The sequence below is a fragment of the Alexandromys fortis genome, unplaced genomic scaffold (assembly GCF_014885135.2).
Source record: "Alexandromys fortis isolate MF-2015 unplaced genomic scaffold, M_Fortis_MF-2015_v1.1 scaffold_226, whole genome shotgun sequence".
In the NCBI taxonomy this organism is placed as follows: domain Eukaryota; kingdom Metazoa; phylum Chordata; class Mammalia; order Rodentia; family Cricetidae; genus Alexandromys; species Alexandromys fortis.
In genome coordinates, this window is record NW_026068117.1 from 9,367 (window position 1) to 31,769 (window position 22,403).

A 22,403-nucleotide genomic window follows, 5' to 3' on the forward strand; every position below is an offset into this window, starting at 1 on the left:
TGGGTCTGTTTTCATTGTTCTACATATTGATATCCAGTTATGCCATCACCATTAATTGAATATGGTTTCTTTTTTGCGTTTGATATTTTTTGCTTCTTTGTAGAAAATCAGGTGTTTGAAGGTGTATTGATTAATATCCGGGTCTTCTATTCAGCTCCATTGGTCCTCCTGTCTGTTCTTATACCAATACCAGGGTGTTTTCAGTACCATAACTCTGTAGTATAGTTTAAAGTCAGGGATTGTGATGCCTCCAGAAGTTTTTTTATTGTACAGGATTGTTTTGTCTATCCTGGTTTATTTTTATTTTTAATTTTTTTGCTTTTCCGTATGAAGTTGAGTACCATTCTTTCGAGGTCTGTGAATAATTTTGCTGGGATTTTGATGGGCATTGCATTAAATCTGTAGATCCAATTTTGGCAATATTGCCATTTTTACTATGTTAATTCTCCCTACCGAGGAGCATGGGAGATCTTTCCATTACCCTAATACACAAACCACAGAAAGACATTACGAAGAAGGAGGATTACAGACCAATCTCAGTCATGAACATTGATGCAAAAATATTCAATAAAATATTGGCAAATCAAATCCAAGAACACATCAGATCCATCAAGTTGGCTCCATCCCAGACATGTAGGGATGGTTCAGCATATGAAAATCTGTTAGTGTAATCCACTATATAAACAAACTGGCAAATAAAAACCATATGATCATCTTCTCCCACTTTTATGTGGGTTTCAGGTATTGGAGTCAGATTGCCAGGATTGTGCTGTAAATACCGTTAACACCGAGTCATCTCATCAACTTGATAGATTATTTAATTATTTGAGAATCAGTGTAAAAATTTCATGTAAAAATTGGTCAAATCAGAAGAGATGCTCAGTTTTCCTAGTGTCACGTTTACGTAGATACCATAATATTAATAGATTAGATATTTTATAGGATGGCATTAGAAGTTTCTCCATACTCATACTACTATTAAACAGTTTTATCTTTATAGTAAAAGACTGGTGAAGCACTAATAAAAAGGTTATTGATAACAGTACAATATATAATTCTTATATGACTAGTACAACAGTGAATTAACCATAGTTTCATGGTCTCATTACCAAGTGTGTTTTAGTTTCTGATATTTGCCTGTAGTTTTTGGTGTAATATTAAAGTTAAAATCTATGTCTTCAACAAAGAAAAGTAGTTCGAGAGCCTCTTTGAAGGAAGGGCAATAGGTTTTCTGGGCAATTGATATTTTAAAGAATAGATTCAATTACAAGTTTCTAAGCTAAGAAGGCTTAAAGAAGTCATGATCCCAAACAAGAACTTAGCTCAAGAAGTTCATGACCATTTGCTAGTCTAGAGGCAGACAGGAAAATGAGATTGTTATCTCAGAGTCCAATGTCTTGAGTTTATATATGTGCAAAGAAGGAAGTTTCATTATAAATATTTGGCTGAAATATTATTAAAATTATTTGATTTGTAATGGAATTACAGTAGACATTGAATCTAGGGATTGACACATGCTACACATTCCTTCTGCTTCTTCTCTATATCCTTAGCCTAGAATATCTGTTTTTTCTTAGTCTATTTCTATTGCTCAGTTTTTGATGATTAAGCTTCTACAAATACAAATGAAACAATTTATCTGTATTTGCAGCCCCATAGCTTCCAAGAATTTAGAAACAAGTAAATTGGTCTAACATTTTTCTTTTGCAATATTATTCACTTGTATAGATTCAATAATTAAATACCCTCTTGTACTCATAACTGACCATATTGGGGTCATTCCTAGCACAGTTGCTCATTCATATCATAATTTATTCATATCACAGTTGTAAATTATACTCACCATATCATGTAGGTCAATCTTACAAACAATAAGCATTACCTTCATACATAAAAAAAGAGTCTACCAAGTCCTCCCAAGAACACTGGCTTAATTTCCCCTTTACAAGGTCTGGGCATTGCAATTGTTTTTGCTGTTGTTTTTAAGACAAACAGCAAAACCAAAAAACAAAAACAGCTGACAGGTTAATGACTTAAAAAAGTTTGTGGAGCACTTTCCACTTTCAGGAGAATTATATTTCTCTCTAGTAATCCATAAGTAATTATTCTACTTATATCCATATATTGTCAACATATATTGTGTTCAATGAATATGAAATTTTTGAACATAGTATGTTTAGAGAATTCTTTTTATTGCAGTGATAGATACATTTCATTCTTGGAATTCAGTTTGTTGCTTGATAGTCCCTGTAAATGGGGAATCAACAATGTTCCTGATCTCCCTATACTTGATTTGCATGAGTATCACTCACTGGCAGTTGAGTCCATGAGAGGTCCAGAAGAAATCTTCTGACAAACTTTTCCATATTGGTCTACACAGAATGAGCCTTCTTCCCAGCCTGATGGAAGTCTCTGGTGAATTTTTGGCATAATTTTGAGAAAGATTTTGACTAAAGGTCACTCTCTCTCCAGACTACTCCTTGCCTCCAGATATCATATAGGTTGCAGATTTTTTTTTTCTTTTACTGATGCTTCCTTCTTAGCACTATCCTCCAACTACCATCAGTCTTTCTATTGCAAACAAATCCTATCATATCACTTTCGGACTACTAACTTCAGTGACTGCCAAGCCTCTCTGTTTGAACCCTGTTAAGATAATCCAGGCCTTTCATGGCCTGTTCAAATCTCCAACCTCAATTACTATCCACTGATAGTCTCAGTCTCTTGGCTTCTCACTATTTCTTCAACATGTCATGTCCAACAACCTTCTCCCTTTGTATGTGGTAATTATATTACTTTATGGGGGAAATATATTCTTGTAAGGTATGACTGATATTTTTCACAACCACATTTTCAGTGTTTCCTTTGAAGACTTCCCAATGAGTGAACTCTTGCTGTGCTCTTGAGATAAACTCCTGAACAGGTGAGGAAGACATATCAGGTTGTTGGCAGTAAGTGGTATGTATAGAATATCATATTCCCATGGTGATTTGTTTTAGTCTCTAGGGAGACTTTTTCATTAAGTTTTCCCTGTTGGAACCAAGTGACAGTTTCTTCTGCCTGCCACTGACCTTCATTGCACCAGTTTAGCTGGGTAGGAAGGGAGGAAGGGTATCCTTTGTAATATAGGCTGTTCAGTAGTTAAACCGTTCTTTTTCATGAAGGTCTGATTAGAAAAAATGGCTGCTGAACATTTTTTAAAATAAAGAATTATTTATGTTTATTTTATGTGCTGGAGTGCTTTTCTGTATATACATTTGTATAACACACACATTCCCGGTGACCACAGAGGTCAGATATTGGGACACATAGAAGTGGAAATACAGATAGTTGTTAGCTGCTGTAATTGTTAAGGAACCTAAATTGAGTTTTCTGAAAGAACACTAAGTCCTCTTAATTGACAAGACACCTCTTCAATTCCCTGTACTTGACACTTTTGCTTCTAGTGAGCGCCTGAGCTTGACACTCCAAATCTTATGGATAACATGAATAACTAGTATTCTAGCTATAAATTAATTATCTTTGCTTACAGCATAGTTAGATATCATGTAAGTATCTGTCAAATAAACGTCTTTCCAATATAACAGCATCTGAGAATAGGTATTTATTGCCATATATATTTGCTGAATGACACTTGAAATGCCTTTATTTTCTTTTTTCCCCTTACCACAGCAGGCTCCTTTCTTTTATTTCTTTTAGTTTTTATTATTTATTTATTCATTAATTAATTCATTTATTTATTTTTAGGTCTCCCTCTCTCACTTTCACTCTCTCTGTCTCTCTGTCTCTCTCTGTCTCTCTCTCTGTCTCTCTCTCTCTCTCTCTCTCTCTCTCTCTTCCACTGCCTGTCTTCGAACTCTCTATGTTGCACAGGCTAGACTCAAACTCAGAAAGATCCACCTTCCTTTGCCTCCTGTGTCTTTTGAGGATTCTTACAGATAATTTCATTAGTTTATCAATTTATTAAAATAAAACCACATAGATTTATACTATAATGGTCTCCTAAAATAACACCATACAATTTCTGTCTCATGTCATGACATTTTTAAATTATAGAAGAGCATATCATTTTGCAAAATGATTCAGTTTTCCTTTAACTAGTTCTCCATTTTGCAGACCTGAGAATTGATAGCTGTGGATCTCTGCCTCCACTGCAATCAGATACTTGATGAAGGTTTATGATGACAATTAAGGTAGTCATCTATCTGATTCCAGGGAAAGGGCAGTTTAGGAACCCTCTCCACTATTGCTTAGATTCTTAGCTGGGGTACAGTCATAGAGAGGGAGGAGTAATCCTTTGAACAAAGAGGACAATATCATGATGGAGATTACCACAGAAACAGCTAACTCGAGCTAGTGAGAGCTCACTGAATCTGGACTGTCAGTTTGGGAATATGCATAGGACCGAACCTAGGCCCTATGTTGATGACAGCTATGTGGTTTGGGCAGCTTGTATTGACACTGGTGTGAAACCAGTATTTATCCCTATTGCATAAACTTGCATTTTAAAGTCCATTCCTTATGAAGGGATACCTTTCTCAGACTAGATACAAGGGGGAGGGCCTTGGGCCTGCCTTAAGTGATATAATAGATTTTGTTGAATCCCCATGAAAGGTCTTGCCATCTCTGACGAGTGGATGGGGGATGGGGTAGGGAGAAGATAGGAGGAGTGGAAGGAAAAGCAGAGAAGGAACTGGGATTGGTATGCAAAATAAAATTGTTTTAAAAATAAAAAAACATAAATCTCCAAAAATAACTGGCTCACTATGTAAACGTTTTATATATAATTATAAGCATATTTTGTAGTGTATAAAATTGGTAATTAATATAGCTTTGATTTGCATAGAATATGAAAATTAATTTGGATAGAGAAGAAAATATCCAGAGGCAAAATATTTTAATTTTATAAATTTATTGTACTCACTAATCTAATAATACAATGAATTTATATATTAGAAAATATTAATCATTATCATCAAAAATTATAATTTTGAAAAAATTATTATTTTATAAATAATTCATGTATTAATTATTTCATTTTATGCTAGAACAAATTTGCTACCATGAAATTCATCTTTCAGTAAATATTGTTATAAGAAGAGAGGCAGAGACACACATGCTCACACCCACAGGAGTCCCATAAGAGCACAATATCAGAAGCCATAATATAAATGCAAATGACCTGTAGGGCTAAAAAATATTCTGGCACAATATTTTGAGACAAGGAATCTCCAACGATGTTACTGAATCTGTTTTCTGTTGGCCATCTCGTGCTGGGCATGGGGGCTACCCTTTAGAGTAATTTGGAGAAAGCTATTTTTTTCATGTGTAAGTGGTTATCAATTGGATACAACTTCTGGGTTAGGGATGAAGAAAAGTGTCCATTTTTCTTTCCAGGTCTAGGATCCCAACTAGGGCAAACATGTGATAGTCCTGTGCTTTATCTCTATGAGTTCAAATGTGTGTCAGTAGTGCTGTGTTTGGAACGCCCTGTTTCTTGGGTGTTTTCCAACCACTCAGGTTCTTACATTCATTCTGCCCCCTATTCCATAGGGTTTCATGATCTTTGAGGGGAGGGATTTGACAGAGACAACCACTTTAGGACTGAGCATTCCAAGGGCTCTCACTCTCTGCATATCATATGACTGTGGGTTTCTGTATTTGTTCCCATCTCCTACATGATGAATATTCTCTGATGATAGCTGTGCAAAGCAAATGTTTTCTTGTGTTTTATCTTTTGCTCTTTCCCTTCTGTTTATTTTGTTTTGTTCTATTCTGTTTTGTTTTACCATATCATATCATATTATTGTCTGTTGGATTCCTGTTTACCTTTTAACAAGAGACAGAAAGAGGGTGGGCCTGAGTGAGAAGAGAGATGGAGAACAACTGGGAGGAGTTCTGGTATGGGAAACTCCAATTATAATAAAAGTATGATGAAATCTATTTCAATAAAATAAAAATAAAAACATAAAAAGAGAAGCTTGTTTGGGGTATTAGAAATTTTATCAAATCTAGTGATTTCAATATTCAAATATTCACATTATAGAAACTGAAAAGCATGGATAACATATTACACATTTTATATTTTCTTCAAATTAAATAGCTATTTTAAATTTCTCTTGTGAAATGTTTTAGTAAATTTGTTAATTTAGATTCAAATACATTTCCAAAAATTATTGTTCAATAATTTTATTATAATACCTTCATTGTGTCTATAGAGTTTTAAAGAACGAAGGTTCTATTTTCCTAAGAACACTCTCATTAATTCAATTGCCAGTGACTTACCTATTTTGTTACCAAGGGATTTAATTACTCATGCCAAAATTTCTCCTAATTTACTAAAACAATTACAAACAACTGCATGATTATTTCTGTATCATTTTGTCTTTGTGAATTAAAACACATTCAATTCCTAAGGTAGCATATATTTCCTTATATTTTATAAGTTTATGATTCTTTAAGGATAAGAACATTTTTCCTTTATAAAATGTAATATAATTTGTATATGTAACATTTCTACCTATGAAATTTTTCCCTTGTAAAAGACATTAAATTTGTGTATTTAACATTTCTGCATTAGTCACATAACAAATTATCTTCCATTAAAATAAAATAAGTCTCTTATATCTGGAGGTTTCAGCCTAATTGTGTTTTAATGTTTGGTTGTAAAATTTAATTGTTTACAGTGCCAGCATGCATAAGGACAAATGTAAGTACAATTTTCAATAGAACTTTATACAGAAGAATTTTCCATGATTCATTATCCTACTTTGAGGACAGAAATTATATTATGTGGTCTAAAAATGCTAATTTCTATAAACTTAAAGAAATAGTAAACAATGATATTAACATTAGGTATTAAGCACATATATTTAACATAAAGTTTTCATAGAATATGCTACTTTATTTTCATTAATGAAATAAAATTTAATGAAAGAGATGTCTTGAAACATGCCTTCTTGAGACATTTTGACTTATGAGTATCATAGAGTGTAATTTAAAACATATGTGCTATTTCTAGGTGATGAAATTTTATGAGAATATCAACTTACATACAGTCTGTGACTTATAAAACTTCCTACATGCTACATGTCTCTACTATGTGGTCTGAAGAAACAAACTGCCCCTGTTGAGTCCCTAACTGGGGATATCATTATCATCAATAACACCAAGTGATCTGGCCTCTTATCCAATGTATTAAAAATAGTTTTTTTTGTTGTAAAGAATGAATATTAATACACAGGACATAAATTCATTGAGGGTATTAAACTAATGTAGGTAAAACAACAGATATGTATATCCTTCTTTAGGTTGGGAAATTTTTCTTCTATAATTTTGTTGAATATATTCTCTGTGCCTTTAAGCTGGAGTTCTTCTTCTTCTACCCCTATTATTTTTAGGTTTGGTGTTTTCATGGTGTCCCAGATTTCCTGAATGTTTTATGTTAAGAATTTGTTGGATTTAATGTTTTGTTTGACCAATGAGTCTATTTCCTCTATAGTATCTTCAGCGTCTGAGATTCTTTCTTCTATCACTTGTATTCTGTTGGTCATACTCGTCTCTATAGTTCCTGTTCATTTACCCACATTTTCCATATCCACAATCCCCTCGTTTTTTTCATTATTACTTCTATTTCAGTCTTCAAGTCTTGATGTTTTCTTCACCTGTTTGATTGTTTTTTTTTTTTCTTGGTTTTCTTTGAGGGATTTATTAATTTCTTCCAATTTTTTTGTTTGTTTTCTCTCCATTTTTAATTTTTTTATTGCTTTATAAATAATACCATCCAAAATTTCCATTTCCTCCCGTTTCCCTCCCACCCCCCACTCAACCTCTTCTCTCCCCCTCCATCCTAAGAGAAGGCAGGGTGTCCTGCCCTATGGGAAGTCCAAGGCCCTCCCCCCTCCATAAAGGCCTAGGAAGGTGTGTAACCAAACAGACTAGGATCCCAAAAAGTCAGTACATGCAGTAGAAACAAATCCCAGTGCCATTATTATTGGCTTTTCAGTCAGCCCTCATTGTCATCCATATTCAGAGAGTCAAACTTTCGTTATTTGCAGATGATATGATAGTGTACATACGTGACCCCCAAAAGTCTACCAAAGAACTCCTGCAGCTGATAAATACCTTTAGTGATGTGGCAGGATACAAGATAAACTAAAAAAAAAAAATCAGTAGCCCCGCTATACGCAAAGGATAAAGAAGCTGAAAGGGAAATCAGAGAAACATCACCTTCACGATAGCCACAAGTAGCATAAAGTATCTTGGGGTAACACTAACCAAGGAAGTAAAAGATCTATTTGATAAGAACTTTAAGTCTTTGAAGAAAGAAATTGAAGAGGACACCAGAAAATAGAAGGATCTCCTATGCTCTTGGACTGTTAGGATCAATATAGTTAGAATGGCAGTTCTACCAAAGGAAATTTATTGATTCAATGCAATCCCCATCAAAATCCCAACAAATTTATCACAGAACTGGAGAGAAAAATAATCAACTTTCTATGGAAAAATAAAAAAAAAACCAGGATGGCCAAAACAATCCTATACAATAAAGGAACTTCCAGAGACATTACCATCCCTGACTTGAAAATCTATTACATAGCTACAGTAATGAAAACAGCTTGGTTTGGGCATAAAAACAGAGACATTGACCAATGGAATCAAATTGAATACCTGGATATTAGTACACAAACCTATGAACACCTGATTTTCAACAAAGGAGTTAAAATTAAACAATGGAAGAAAGAAAGCATCTTTAACACATGATGCTGGCTTAACTGGATGTCAACCTGTAGAAAAATGAAAATAGATCTCTTCAATTTCTTTAAAAGAGTTTTCACTTCCTCTTTAAAGGTCTCCACCATTTTCATAAAGTTGTTTAAAGTTGTTTTCTTCTTCTTCTTTTGGGTTATGATGATCTAGTCTTCCTGTTGTGGGTTTGCTGTTTTCTGGTGTTACCATGTTGCTTCTTATGATGTTGGAAGAATTCTTGCATTAGTGCCTACCCATATCTTCCTTCAGATGAGGCTGGCAGTGTCTTGGCATATTGTTCCAATGCTTTCTGTGGCTGTCTCTTAGGTCCCCTCAGTATTGGAGCAGGCTGTGTTTCAGGGTTCCACAGAGCTCACAGGCGAATAGGTGGGATTGGGGTGTGTTGGAGGCTTTGTGCACTTGAAATATATGGGAAACTTAATTTAGAGGATGGGTTGGAACAGTCACCCCAAAAACTGACTGCAAAATAACCTACACTTTTCAGTATATCAAAGAGAACATGGAGGACTTAAACTCATTATGACTATCCTTTGAAAATAGGCTAAGTTCATTCATTCACAGATACTTGTTTTGTGTTTTTAAAATGTATGTGAATATGTGTGTATATATGTCATGACCATATAGATGCTTGAGGAAGACAAATGATGACGTCAGATCCCATGTAGCTATTGGTGATTGTGAGCTGCCTCAATTGGGTGCTGGAAACCAACTTCATTCCTCTGGAAGAAGATCAAATGTCCCTGAATGCTGAGTCATCTGTCCAGCCTCCTGTTTCACTTTTCATAATTATACACACACAACTTATGTGTGTGTGTATATATATATCACTTACATATATATGTATATATAATTTACACATATATTTACATGTATGTATGCATATGTTAGAGTGTGTATGTCTTTTGCCTGCATGTATGTCTTGCTACATTATGTCTTATGCACACGGAGACCAACAGAAGACATTAGATCTCCTGTGACTGGAGTTACAAATGGTTGTGACTGCCATATAGATTCTGGGAATTGAGTCCAAGTCCTATGGAAGAACTGACAATGCAATGAGCTCTTGTACCATCTCTGTAGCTCCTATTTTGTTATTTTTGATAGGAAATCTTATTATATTACCCAGACTAGACTTGGAACTTCTGGACGCAGGTGATCCTTTTCCCTCAGCTTCCTAAGTAGCTGGGGTTTCAGGTATATGACACCATGTCTGTTACTCAGAAAATATTCATAAAATATCTTTTTCCTAACATGAGTGAAGAGATACCAATAAACCTAAATATGTCCAAAATTTTCATGGAGTTTTTGTTTGTTTTCTTGGAGTTTAATTATAGGGAATAATAGCCAATGGTGGCCACTTCTTTGATCATTCACATCAGAAAATGTAATGGTATGAATCTGTGCCAGGCTGACAATGAAGCTTTTTGGAACTTTTTGTTGTTATTATTAAATAATAAAAAAAATTGGAATTCCAAAAGAACCCAAAACAGGTATAGTGTCAGGATTAAGTTAGTATAAACATATTTGTTCTTATTATTATGTGTTCTTCATGAAATAAATTATTCAGAGAAAAATATTCCTGGATTTTCTCAATCAGATATATATATTAGTATATGTGGGGGTTAAGTATGTGGATCATGTATCTTTATCTTTGCTTTACTGCTACTTGCAGGTTTATTTCTGTTGTGTTGCATTCATGATACCATTAAACTTGTCATCATGAAGCTGTTCCACAACTTAAAAAAAAAAATACTTCTCTCTTGCAATTGGCCTTAACTCAAATCAGGCATTGATTAGCTACTCTCACAAGTTCTGTGCCACTACTCAACCAGTATATCTTGTAGACAGGCCAGATTGTAGGCCAAGATTTTGTGGCTGTGTTGCTATTTACATTTCTTTTTTGGCGTTCTACACAGTACTATTGTGCACCAAAGACACTAGAACATGGTATTGAAGGCTCCATGTAGGTACCAGCTGTATTTGTCCATGTTGGGTGGTTTATGTGAGTGCTATCCTCAGCAATAGAGCCCAGCTGTCAGTTTGCAGAGAACAACTCATTACCTTAGCAACAGCCTGAGTTGTTTGGGGATTGTAATGTGATTCCTTTGGTCAACAACTCAAATGAATTCAACTCAGGCCCATTATTGGAATCCTCATTTGGTAACAATATATGGCCAGGTAAGATTTATATCCTCAGTTCTTAGGAAACCTCATTGCCTGACTCTTTTTGGGTGACCACCAATAAGAGACTAGATAGCCCAGAGACCTAGGGTAAAACCAAATACTAAAAAAAAAAGTATTAATAAAATGACTCCTCCTGATATTCTGCTATACTCATAGTTCTGTGACTTACTCACTCATCAATGTACAAGCTTTCTCCAGCAGCAGATGGGAACAGATGTAGAGACACATCCACACATACACAGAGATAGTCTAAAGGGGACAACTCAATCAAATCCCCTCCTTCCGAGCTCAGGAACTCCTCAGAAGAGAAGGTGGAAGGAGATCCACAGGGAATGGAGGATACCAGGAGAACAAGGCCCTCCAAATCAACTAATCAGTGTGCATATAAGCACACAGAAAAGGAAGCAATAAGAACAGGGATTACATGTGTCTGCATCCGGTACCCTGTGAATAAATTTTAGGTTAGTGTTTTTACGAGACTCCTAAGTTTAAGAATGAGTGGGTCTTTGATGCTTTTTTTCTTATGATTCTTTTTTATTTCTATTTTATCAATTTATAAATAATACCAATCAAATTTTCCACTTCCTTCCCTCCTGCCACTTTTCTCCTACTCCCGCACACACCCTCCCCCCCACCCCTGTGTGCTCACCAACTACAGCTGGACTGGGACTGAATGAGCATGGGGTCTTTGATTCTTGTGTCTCCTCTTAGAACATTTTTTCCTTCTGTTGGCTTGCCTTGTCTAACACCAATATGATAATTTTTGTTTTATCTTATTATATTGTATTTTTTCATGTTTGGTTGTCATGTCTCAAAAACCTGTTCTTTTCTAATGAAAAAGAGAAAGGGAATGGCTCTGGAGGAGAGTGGACATAGTAATGAATACAGAGGAGAAATCCCAATTAGGATACATTGTATGAGAAAAAAGTCTATTTTTATTTTTAATAAAAGGAAAAAATAAAAAAAAGTGTTTCTTTCTGCAAATAACTACCTAATGATAGTTAATTATAAAATCCAGTCTACTGAAGTAACGTTTATATATTATAATGTAAAATAACTTTGATCCTTGATTTAAGAATGATACATTATTCATTCATATTCAAAGGCTATTGAAGAAACCATATCATATTAAGTAATTCTTCCCTGTCTAAGTACAACATCCGTGAGCTAAGTGTGGCAGAAATACAGTGATGATCCAGTATACACATTGAAAAAATACAGTAAATTCGAAATGAATTTTTTCTGAAACGTTTCTAACTAGTTAAATTAATACAGACTTTTGTTTAAAAAATATATAAAATGAAAGGAAAAAGTAGTTGGTCAGAGTTACTTTTGATTTGACTGCACAAAGTATCATGAAAATGGTCATTTCATTTGTCAAAAGAGACATTGAAAAATTGGAAGAGGCTTAGAGAAAAGTGATACAGATATTAGAATCATGAATTTTTATCATTAGTTTCTTTAGAACTGTTCCTTGAATTAATTTTGATAGTTTAGTTTAGCAGACATATTCCTGTGAGTGCTAAAATTCAAAAGATAATTATATCTACCTCAAGTTATATGTATTAAGAAAGAATAAGTTCATGGCATTTTGCTCATTATTTAGTTTTTTCATTTAATTGATCAACTTTCTGGTAATTAATTACAAGAATTCTATGTTCAGATTTCTCCAAGGTGTACTGTGTATTGTATGGCATAATTGATTCTAATTTTATAAATATTTTGGTAGTGTTGGACTAAGTAAGCATATATCTGGATCATCGCTTGCTCTTTCTCTTGATCTCTGTAGTGGTGATCTCTCATGAAGAGATAGTTTGTCACATTTTCTACAGTATTTGATGATGAAAACCCTGTACTGTGGCATTTATAGGCAGTTTAGAGGCTACTTTTCTAGACTAGTTTAAATATTGCTGCACAATAAATTGTTTAATAATAAATTGATTATTTTTGATAACATTAGCACCTTTTTAAATACTTTCCCAACATATTTTTCATTCCCAGGTAATATTTTCTTATCATGAAGATTTTAAGTTCCCTGAATTTGTAACTTCAAAGTTCAACACATCTTTTTATAAAGGGCCTTGAACAATTTTACTCTGACTGTAAAATACAGACTTACCCATAATTTTCCTTCCTCATCATAACCACTGTGTGCTCGATAAATGTTAGTCAAAAGCTGTTTTGATGATGATTATGGGTAAAAAGCTTTAGTCAAAGTCATCAGATTAAGAAGCAACACACTTGGTTCCTTGCCATGTGATCTGAATCTATGATCTAAAACTATTTGTCTATTGTTTTTAGTTTTCTTAAACAAAGACTCATCTTTCTTGGGATGGCCTCAAACTTGCTATGTAAACAAAGATAATTTTGAACTTATTCTCCTGCTTCCACTGACCTAGTCTTGGCATTACAGATTTATCTGTTCTCTTGATTTCAGTGTTATATAATGAATATAAGGCCTCTCACATGATAATCAAAGCAGGTACTCTATTGATGAGGTATATAAGCAAGCCCCAATATTGTCTTCTTATATTCTTTTAGTAACAATCTCAATGCCACTATATTAAGATGATTATACAAATTCTTTTTGTATTAAAATGTATGTCTGTGGGTAATAGAAGCCATACTTACTGGAACGGAGTTCTTCCTGACTTCATCTCCAAAATGAACGGGGACAATTCTTAATGGAATGTGACATTTAGACCGGACTAATTCTGCTTGCTCCTAAGCTTAATAGGAGGGCCGTGAGCCAGAGAGTTCTCTTCTTCTGCAGAGGGTCTCAGCAGGAAGCTGATCAACTCACATACCTGAATGCCTTTATCATCTCATTAGTTTCCAATTGTCTACTCCTAGGAGTTCTCACACATCATTTAACTAAAGCCTCAGCTGGTCTTTGTCAGCTCTCATCAGGAGATCTGCATCCCAGGGATATCAAATCAATTTTATATCACAATATATGTCAAGTTATAAGTTGCTTGGCCAGCATCTAGGAACTACTTTATTCTAACAGAAATTCAGCATTTCCAAGCTTGTGTTTTAGAACTACAGTCAGGTGAAGGACCATAATGGACTTAGGAAGACCAATTAATTACGATACTGTTTCACCTGTCAGAGTTGTTTAGCAATATCCAAGTTAACAGCCGTGTGCTGCTTCCAGGTGCGTTGCTCAATTTCTGAACTTTTTTGAAGCGATTTGTTGAAGAGTATAAAGCACTTGCCATCAAACATGGCATCACATTAAATTATCTATGGATATTTAAAAAATATGGACATCCGTGTTCTACCTTCAAAGATAACTGATTTAATTGATCTGGGGTAAGCTCTGGGCATAGATAGTGTTTGAAGAAATTAACTTCCTGATTCTAGTGTAAAGCCAGGGTTGAACACTCTGCTTTATAAATGTACCAGATACTTGAGTTTTTCTATGCTTTACATAATCTTCTTTAAGGTCAGTTAATAAGGTGTTTCATCAAGGAAGAAAGAAAATTAATTGAGGGGTTCATTTTAAAGCTAATATTTATTCTGTACTGCCTCTAGAAAAATCTGCATTTTAATGCTGACCTTTTGTACTTAATATGGGAGAAAGATTTTTGTGATATTGTCACAAGTAGCAAGTACATTAAGCAACTCGAAATTATTTATTGAACATCTATCAAGTTAAAGTCTATTGTAATTGAAGATATCTAAAATTCATCCTTGATTTTGAGACAGAACATTTTTTGAGATATAGTTATCGGAAATAATAACCCAGATTACAAAATTAAACAAGCATTGCAAACTAAAAATGATATTCATATTTATCAATTTTTTTGGCTCCAATGTGGTAAGATTATTTCTGGCCTTAGGATGGAAAGAGCCATCAAAGGACAGAAATAAGAGGGGATATATTTGAACTATTACAGGGTATATAAAAGAATGTGAAATTATAAAAATTTGCTTCACAAGACAAAGGCTAATGTTTGGAAAATAATGGCAGACCACCAATTTTTTTTTTGGTAGATTACTAAATGAGTCTCAGTTGTTTTCTGTTCCTTGGTCAACAAGTTGCAATGGTTCCATACTTTCGTGTAAGGTTTGGGCACGAGACTTATCAACAATAGGTGTAATGACAAAGACTAAGTCTTTCACATTTCTGTTTGCTTTTTGTGATGACTATGGAAAAATTTCTGGCCAACTTGCTGGGGAATGGAATATATAGGATTAAAGAAATGGATTTCACGTGTGTGAATGAACTCAATCAAGGTAAATAGAGCTATCCAGCCAGACTCCAGTACACCACATACGTGAACAATACACCCAATGATAGATAATATTCCCATAAGTAGAATGAATGAGTGCTACAACGAAAAGGTATGTATCTATTGATTGCTTCATTTTTCCAAGTTTGAAAATATGAAGATTATCAAGAATAAGATTACACTTTCAATTGCTATTTGCTCAGATACTTATTTTTTTATCCTTTAAAAGTTATTTATTATGTAAGCATTAAGTAATTAATGGCCAGGTAAATTTCAAAGTACAGTAAGAAAAGAAAAGACGAATCACTGGATAATCAATAACTTAGCTTTGCTTCTAAGTGTTTTGTACATAATAAATGTAAAAAAAATATTAAAATGAAAGAGCTAGAATTTCTCTTTTAGTTCTAGTCTCGCCTCACTGTTCATTTGCTTTCTATTAATTTTCTGATCCAACACTTTGAACAAAAGCATCCTAAGAGGAAAGAACCTGTTTGGTATCCCAGAGATGTAGGGCTGGTTCAGATACTTATTTTAAAAGTAGTTTCAGGATTGTATCTGGATATTTATAGGAGTGTTTGTAGACACATCCTCCTTTGTATGCAATCATCCAGAGAACTACCTAAACCTAAAAGACAAAGCCTTATTTTTAGGAACAATTTAAATTTGCCTCATCACCCAGGAAAATTAAAGAATAGAAAGCATTTGACTTTCTTACTTTCGGAGTTGTACTTGTAGGAGAAAATGTGATAATCCCTTCTAAACTTAATTTGCTCTTTCCTGATGCAAGCATTTCCAAACCATGCCCAATTGCTCTGAATAACAACTCAAAACACCAGTTTTATTGGAGTGGTGATACTCTCAAGAATAGAATCACCCACACAACCAGCATATTTTTTTCTCTAAAATTCAAAGGCAGAATGATATTGAGTGAACCTTGTGGAATTAACAGGGTGCAGAGTATTAATAAAGAATTTAAGGAGGTGTGATGACAGTCACAGATATGCTTAATTCCCTCCTAGTATTCTTCCAGGATTTTCATTGTTTTACTTAGACCTAATAACAATATAAAAGGGCTCCATATAACACAGGCTTATTATCCTGCCCGAAAATGGAGAAGTGAGATTGAAGGTTAATTTCGACTATAAGTACACACTCATTGTTTGTCTAAGAATGACCTGTTTTATCATTCATTTTATTAGATGTAATTCCTCAATAGCTTTGCCAGTTTGATCAAACCTAGAGTTACCTGAGAAAGAAGTCTCAACTGAGGTATTTCCCAGTTCATATTGCATGGTGGACTTGTATGTGAGGGATTGGTTTGATGGCTAATTGATGTAGGAACGGCCTGTCCACTGTAAGCTGCACTATTCTCAGGAAGGTGGTTCTGGACTATATAGAAGTTGACATCATTTTGAAGGGGCACACAATCATTGTGAAGGGTCCCAGAGGAACCCTCCAGAAGGTTGAAGTATTTCCTTGGAAAGAACAAGACGATGGTGTTGGTTGTTTTTTACTCTTTGTGCTCTTTCCACTTTGGGGTCCTACCACCCAGCTCTCAAATACATCATACACATTGAGTCTCAGTCTTATTTATAAATGCACATACATACCTTGCCTTATTTCTAACCAGTTTTTCTTAATTGAGATTATCCTACCTTCCTTTTGCCTCTGAGATTTTTCCTTTTCTTACTTCTGTCATTTTACTTTCGCTGTTATTTATTAGCTGGGTGACTGAAACATTCTTTTCTCACTCCTTTATCTCTCTTGCGTTTTCATCCCTTTTTTTTCTGCTATTTTCCAGCTCTAACTATCTTTTCTATGGCTTTGCTGTTTGTCATTTTGTTCTTTATTAGACTATCAGGTGTCTTAGAGTTAAAGAAATGTAAAATAAGAGACTACAATACATCTTTGCATCATTAAACAAATGTTCCACATCATAAACAAATTAACATATCTTAAAATATTTCACAAAAGAGGTTCCATTTGAAATATGATGGGAGTAACAGAAAGGAACTGTGTACTGTCTGAAATATCTGCAGTGATGTTCCTAATATGATCAAGAGTGTTACACTGGGGTTCTATTACAAGGTAAGATCTGTGTGTGCTCACTTTCACAACAATGTCATTATTTGGGAGCATGGGTCCTTGGTTGAAATCTGAAATTTCTTAGTTAAAAATACATCTACGGGCTTCGGATGAGGACGGGTGCTGCTTGTTCTATCTCTCAAGCCCAGAAGAATGAATTATTCCTTGGCAGAGATGAACTTGTTTTAAATTTAGCAGCTTTGATTCAACACGTTACAACAGTTCAAATCAAGGATATCAGAAAGGTTTTTGATGGCACCAATTGTTTGAAACAGGAACATTGCAGTAGGCTAATGAGTAAGAACCAAGTCACCTTGCTCCATAAATAAAGATCCTGGCTTATAAGTACAATTTACTGTGTCTTTTTGGGAGCACAAAAGACTTGTATTAAAAAATAAAATAAAAGGAAGAAAGAATATAAAGCTAACTAAGAGTAAACCTTTGAATGAGCCAGGAAGTAGCATTCCTCCAGGACTTTCATTTCTAGTTTCTACTTATGATTTTATCCTGACCTCCTTAATAATGAATTCTGACCTGTAATATGAAATAAAATTCTTTCCTCTCTAAGTTCTTCTTGGCCATAGTGTTTTATCATAACAATGATACTAGTTCATGTTAATAAATGAAACGTAACAGAACCAGAACATGTGTCTTCTTTTGTCTTACCAATATTGAAGAAATCCATAAATCTTCTATTTCTTTAAGAAATAATTTCATTTAAATCCAATGTCTTGTTTACCTTTTACTATTTCATTTAAGTAGCTATTATAATCAGCAGATTCTTTTTTCTAAGATATTTCACTGTTTCCTTTTCTGACTCCTAAGGTGGATACTGGTTTTGAATTTTGAGTCTTGTTTAGAGAGACAGCTTCATAATACAGCTTAAGCTTAATATGGGTAAGAAAATGGGTTTTATTTTCTAGCACTCACATAAGATTGAGCCCATATTCTTTTACAATATACATATTGAAATTGTTCCACTTTTTATAGGCTTATGGAGTTTTGAAATGTAATGTTTTCTTTATTTTCATTCCTTTTGTTTGGAAATTTTTCATTATGAATTTGCATAATGTTTCTCAGTTTTTAATGTAGAGAATTTAATTCATTTTATTATAAACTTTAAAATTATATTGGAATTAGAGAAGAAGACTATGGTACCTATTTTTAAGTTCAATGAAGTTTGCTTTTTTTGATTTAGAATATATTCTATTGTTTTCATAAAATAGTGCATTTTTCTTAATATCAGATGGAAACCCAATATGTCAACTTGTTTAAGAACTTTTCCTCAGATATTTTCCCCAGATTGAATTTTTCCTTATTTGAAACTTCACATACCAAAAAGAGTTTTTTGAAATTTCTTAGGATAATGTCAAATTAATTTATCTCTAAAGAGTTGTAGTTAGTACACTTTTGTAAATATATTTTAAGGACTATAATTACTTGGAAATTTTGAGACCCTGCTGAGTTATCACTTTATCAATTTTTAATACTGATTTTTACTTTGAATTATATCTATGCATGCAGTCTCTGTGTGGGTATGTGCAAGTGAGTACAGGTATGTGTGGAGACCAGAGAGACACGGAATCTCTTGAAGCTAGAATTTAGGAACTTGTGAGCAACCATGGGTGCTAGGAAAAGAACTCAGGTCCTTTGCAAGAGCAGTAAGTGCTTTTCACCAGTAAGTCATCTCTCTAGTCCCTAGTTATCACTTTATTCACCATGTAGTTACCTATTTCTTTCTTTTACAACACATTTTTGTTTTAAATTTTTATCTTATTTTGTAATAATATACACATATTTGCTATGGGTTCTAGGTTGCCAAATATTATTAGCTTTGGGGTTACAATATATATACTAATGTTGATGGAGCTAGAATATGCCTAAGATGATTTTTCTACCTTTTAAACAATGTTTTTTTATTATGTTTTATCATCCACATGAATTTTTTAAGCAGTCTGATATCTATCTGATGGTTTTTGTTTATTTACAATTTATTGCACATTGTTGTTCTACCATCTTATTTTTCTATACTTTAAAGTGTTTCTCTCTACTATATTGTCACCAATTTTTATATTGTTTTCTACTTACCATCAGCAAGGGATATTCATAAGTGTATAGTAAAATACTGAATTTCAAGGTGTCCAATATTGCCGTATTATTGATCTTAGAAATTTGTGTTTCAACCAAGGTTATGACTTTTTAAGGCAACCATTCAAATAACTGCATAAAATCAATAGAATTCTATATCTTTGTCCTGTAAGATACATTACCAAGTGAATGTAGAGAGAATAGCTGTTAATAAGTCTTGGGAGCAGAGTACTTTCACCTAGTCAGATGGATTTCGTGCAATAAAATTCATTCAGGACATTAGTGTTTTACACACTATTGTGGGATTGAGCTCCAATAATATTTGCCACATTCACCTTTAGATTTACATTTTCAAGATTTGGTTCATTGAATTGTAACCTGCACATGATGATCACTCTATTGCTCAACCAAGCGTGCACACACACACACACACACACACACACACACACACACCACATGCCTGCACATGGAGAGAAGGCTTCAAGTGCTTTTGTCTACTTCAAAAGTGGATTTTCATTTGCACATGAAAAAGAATTATATTTTTATAAAAATGTGTTAAAATTAATGTTTATATTAAAATTCTAAAAATATGTAAGGATCTGAGAATGTTACATTGTGTGCCTCCCTTTCTTACATCCTGTGCACTTTACAAATAGAAGCTGATGTGAGAATATAAGCTCAAATTCTCAAGATAAATGAAGAAATAAAAAAGAAAGCTATGCCTCTGAAAAAAAACAATTCTGTTAATTGGCTATTAACTGGAAAATGTTTACAATTTAATTTAGAATAGGATCATGCATAGAATAATTAAAAGTATCAGTTATTAATTGATCAGTTGAAGTACATAGACCTTGGGTTTATAAGAATATTAAAGCAATAGTAGAACATGGTTTATTATCATGTTTAACTTGTTCCCAGGAAATTCAGAAAAAAAAAACAGCAAAATATTATAAAAGGAAATATGTAGTTGAGCAAAGATTCTAAATGAATCGTTTTGTCAAGAAAAAATGTTAGAAAATGAATGTCAGTATTTTCAGCTCAGTTTGTTTAAAATGTTCATATAATTTTATTTGTTGTTGGATGAAGCTTCTATGATGATATTTATGATAATGATCAGTCTGACTACAGGACATGGCCAGTTCAGGCTCGCTCTCCTCTATTGCTTAAGGCCTTAGCTGGGCTCATCCTTGTGGATTCCTGGCAATTTTACTAGGGCCATGTTTCTTGCTAACCCCATAATGGCTCCCTCAATCAAGACATCGCTTTCCTCGCTCTCATATCTGTCCTTCCTCCATCTCGACTATCGCATTCCCTTAAGTTTCCTCAACCTTCCTTTTTTCCGCTCCTCTTCCCCTTTTCACCTTCCGTCTATCCCTCTCCCCCAAGCTCCCAATTTTGTCAGGCGATCTTGTGTTTCCATTTTCTAGGTGGGTTTATATATGTTTTTCTTTGGGTTCACCTTATTGCTTAGCTTATCTAGGATCATGCACTATAAGCTCAATGTCTTTTCTTATAGCTAGTATACACTTATGAGTGAGTATATACCATATTCATTTTTTGTGTGTGTGTGTGTGTCTGTGTTACCTCACTCAGAACAGTGTTTTCTAATTCCATCCATTTGCATGCAAAATTCAAGATGCCATTCTTTTTTTACTGCTGAGTAGTATTCTAATGTGTAAATGTGCTGAAGAGTAGAAGAAATGAGAATATGACCAGAATCAAGACCACAAAGTGTTCATCCACTGAAAAGTTTACTTGAGCTAGTGGGAGTTCACTTACTCCAGCTGGACTGAGAAGGAACAAGCACAGGACCAAATTAGTTCCTTTGAATGTGATTGACAGTTGTATGGCTGGGGCAGACTGAGGGCCACTGGAAGGGGCACTGGGATTTATCTCTACTGCATGTACTGAAGTTTTGGGATCCAGTACTCTTTGGATGTATATATTGGTCAGCCTAACTGTAGTAAGGAGGACCACGGATCTTCCACAAAGCAAAGTGCCGTACCCTTTCTTAAGATTAGAGGGTGGTTTGTTGGGGGGTGTATGGAGAGAATGGGAGGAAGGGAGGGAGTGGGAATTTGGATTGTTTTTTTTTTTTTAAATCTAATAAAAATGTTCATATAATTTCCAGCCTTATTCTGTGATATTTCATATTATTCTGAATTTCTAGAAAAGGCAATAGAGTATATGAAACCTGGATATATGGTAAAGGGAAACTGAAATAATTCATCTTGCCCAGTTAATATCCCTAAAGCAAGAACTCAACCACGGTATTCCCTTTGCAGCAGAAGGGTAATTTTATCTTAAGGTCATGCTTACCTAAATTTCTCCATTTCCTGATGTTAGCATCAATAACCCATGCTGAGATTAATACAGCATACCTTCCTAAAATAACTTTCGTTTACAAGGTTGGGTAGTTTTCAAAACCACGTTCAATATCAATCTTATGTAATGATGAAAACAAAAGGTTAGAAAGTTTGGATTTAACATGGATGTATGGGATTCTTCATAATAGAATGGGATGGTAATGACTCAAGGTAATGGGAGGATCTATAGCATACTATTGATGACTGCAAACCAGAAGATGAAAGACAAAACTCACAAATTAAGAAAAGTATTCATGGGTAAATAAGACAGAACTATATTTAATTGGTAGGGCCATGAGAAAATGTGAGATTCTGTAGTTATTCACAGGTGTGACACACTTATAGAAATGATTTACTTTACTAGCCTCATATAATTAGTTTATGCCTATGCTGGGAAAAGTATATTGCTAATTATTCTTCATACAAAAATATATGTCACATAAATTTTGCTAGGATAGTAATGGAGTACATGATGTACATAAGTGATAAATATACTTGTGCTAAAGCCCTAACAAGATCTTGGGAAAGATAATTATCCAGGTAATTATAAGCCATTTGTAACAGACTATAATGGCATGCTTCTTACAGGATTGATGTGAATTCTACTGAGATTACCTACATAAATCACTCAGCAAGCAATTGGAACTCACATGACTTAATTTCCTTTAATCTC

The 22,403-nt window shown here is 34.1% G+C and overlaps 1 pseudogene; it reads left to right on the forward strand.

Annotated features, from left to right (window-relative positions):
- Positions 1-14,218: 14,218 nt before the first annotated feature.
- Positions 14,219-17,565, forward strand: LOC126490195 (60S ribosomal protein L9-like; annotated as a pseudogene).
- Positions 17,566-22,403: the final 4,838 nt, after the last annotated feature.